The sequence below is a fragment of the Helianthus annuus genome, chromosome 3, assembly GCF_002127325.2.
Source record: "Helianthus annuus cultivar XRQ/B chromosome 3, HanXRQr2.0-SUNRISE, whole genome shotgun sequence".
NCBI lineage: Eukaryota > Viridiplantae > Streptophyta > Magnoliopsida > Asterales > Asteraceae > Helianthus > Helianthus annuus.
In genome coordinates this window covers 165,428,824-165,432,179 of record NC_035435.2, presented here as the reverse complement: position 1 = coordinate 165,432,179, position 3,356 = coordinate 165,428,824, and positions in this window count along the sequence as shown.

The window sequence follows — 3,356 nt, the reverse complement described above, 5'->3', positions numbered from 1 at the left end:
TATTGTCTTATTAGTAAAGTTCTCTGATCAAAATTTCATATAATTTGACCACAATAGCCGTTTTATGGAACTTATTTGATTGAATTTAACAAAAAAAAAAAAAAAAAAAAAAACATCTACTTGAAATGCATACTTGGAACCATCACTAGTGCCTAGTGTTGGCCATGGGTATTTAAGTTCCGGCTATGGTGGGCCCGCCTGAGTTTTCCCCTCCAGGTCTCAAGTTCGAGTCTGAGTCTGGGTGATAGGGGTTTCTCATTGAAGGATTTAAATTGGAGATCTATTGTGCGAGGGGGCTCTCTAGCGCGGACCCGGTTAAGACAACGTATGCTAGACCTCCTGACATTCGTGAATAATTCACACCTTTCAAAAAAAAAAAAAAAAAAGAAATGCATACTTGGCTTTAAAATACTTACGACCTTAGCATCAGTCGCTTTAACAGACTTAATAGTAAACGAATAATCATATATAGCTCTAAAATTCAATATTGGCATTAGTGCCAAAATATTAACGTTGGATCTTATTGAAAAAACATGAAATTATATTCGAACTTCTTAGGCTTGACCAAAAGTGTATTTGCCTATAAGAGTTGGGGTCTATTTGAAAATATGTGAAGTTGGTGTAGGGATACTGGGCACTCCATCTATAAATAGGGTTGGGGGCAGAGATCAGAGATGCACATTCGATTTCATTCATCAGAAATTTTCTTTTAGTTTATTCCAATTGTATATCGATTTCCCAATAAAAATCATTTCTTAAATTTCAAAATCATCTTCTTTTCTTTTTCACTTTTGCTACTTGCCTCAACCTTTTGATAGATCTGTTGTCTGTTCTTAACATGAAACCCAGATCTTTGGCCATTGTGTCAAGATCGGTTCATAACATGTTGATAGTTCTTAGGGTTCCCATTCAAGACAGTGGGGTTAAGTTTCCTGTCGAGTCACTGCTTCCAAAGAAAGAAGGCAGAGGAGGACAAGGAAAAAAACGAGGCCAAAGTTGCTGCCGTACGAGCTGATAAAGTTAGTTGTGACGAGGCCTATTCTACAGCAAAATCAAAGCTCGAGGAAATAGCCCCGAAAATGAGTGAGGCTCAGAAGGACATCGATGAATTCGAAAATTAGTTGGGTGTTTGTTTATGTGGATATGGAATAAGGTTGCATCTAATTGTGTTATAATGAACTGTTTGTGACAGTGCTGAAAAATACAACAGTGAATTGTGAATTGTATTGTCTTCTAATTGTTCAAATTATACTGGACTGTAGCACCTCGGTTTACAACAGAATGTATTTTATGAGATTCCTACATTGTTTGGTTATGATTGTATACAAACATGTTTTTAAGTGACGTTTTTTTTCTCTGATTATTCATTTAAAACTAACATCAGACATAAAATCTTAATTAGTTAAGAATAAATTTTCATTAAATCAAACACGACTACAAGAGCACATCATATTTTTACAGCATATTTTGTTCATTAATTTCAGATTCCCTTTATGATTTGCACAATTTGTTGTACATAAAATCTTTTTGTTTAAAGCTTGATGGTAGTTAAAGTTTTTTAAAACTTTTGTTTAAAATAGCCGTTTTCTATCATTCTGAAATTCATTAAACCCTCCATACTAACTGTAATTAGTACAAATAGTGTGTGTTAACTATAATTAGTACAAATAGTCTTTATATCATTTGTGGCCTTTGCGTGTTTGGTCTAACATATATATTTTTTTGCGCTGTTGTACGTTAATTGTATACGTATTTATGTGTGGCCTCAGTCAACTCCAACATCCATGATATTATAAATAAACTACCTTCATATACTAAAGTGACACCCAAACGAAAGAACTAATTTTGAAGTGTGTTTTAAAAACAAATTATGTTGAGTTGCCATGGAATTAACATTTTTCTAATTTTATGATGTTATAAATTCTAGTCTTATTTACAATTTGACAAAAATGAATAATATCAATAATCATTGTTTGTTAGTATTGTGGTCTATTATCTTGTATGGTACCATATCATATCATATTATATCACATTGTATTGAATGGTATGTATCATATTATATCAAATCGTATGGTATTGTATTGTATGTATCATATTACATATAAAAGTTACAAATAAAAAGTAGAAAAAAACAACATAAAAGTTAACGTGCCAATTCCACTTCCTACAACATTCTGTTTGCGTTCTAGTAGAATCGACAACCACGGTTTTCAACATTTTCATGAGACTCCATTACAAGCTTTGAGTCACGATTTTTCTCTTCTTCCAGCAAGTGATTACCACCTATTTTGATAACATGTCTTTATTTAAAATTGCTTGTATAATATATATCCAAAGGTATATGTTAAGGTGTATTAGTAAACTCTAAATTACAATTTATATTGAAAAATATATATATAAGGCACATTAATTAACTAATTTTTATGTTTTTCTTGCTATTTTAGAATAAAGGTTTTGTCTATTTAATCGTTTTGACATTTATAATTTTATCAACAAGAATCAACACTTTTAACCTTACATGTTTCCGTGGCATAAATATTTGTTTAAATAACAAAATAATTTCATGATAAAACAAAAGCCTTACTCCAAACTAATGTATGAGTTGTTAAAACAAAAATAATAGAAAAGCAAAGAAGAAAATACAAAAATAATACAATTTAAATAATTGCATCATCGATCACAGACATGACCACCATCACTAAATTCCATCACATACCGTGGTAGAACTACTTGCGGCGGTGTTTCACGGTGATCACATAGTCCCAACACGTAGCACCCCTTCCGATCTTAGGCGAATCCACATCATTTTGTTTACTGTAAAGATACTGGTCCATATGAAATTCTCTATCTTAAATAACACTAGCGCGTCTTAGGCGCAACGGATGTGTATGAGAGTTGAACTTGACAGTTAAGCATGCTCATGTATGAGTAGTACTAGCATGCTTGATCTCATCTGAATTCTCCATGGGCAATCAAAAACAAATCTGTGAGCTCCTAAAGAACATAACAAACAATATTGGTAGTACGAGAGGTCAGTGGCAACTCGATCATCTTTATATTTCGAATGCCTCCACGTCGTGTCTTCATTCCAAAGCTTATCTTCTAACACGTTCTCTTTGCCTTTAGCTGGTCCTGATTGTCGCATCTGCACATACAAGAAAGCTAAACGCGTAATGAGAACAACTGCTTGGAATATAGTTAACATAAACAAACGACACACATGTGACTAGTTTTCAATCAACTACCGTCCGACAGTTTAAAAGTTTAACAAATTGTTCAATTTTGGTTTTTATCTTTCAAAACTTGCAAATTTTAACCATTTATGAAGAATTAGTTGTTTTGGTTTTCGTTCAGGT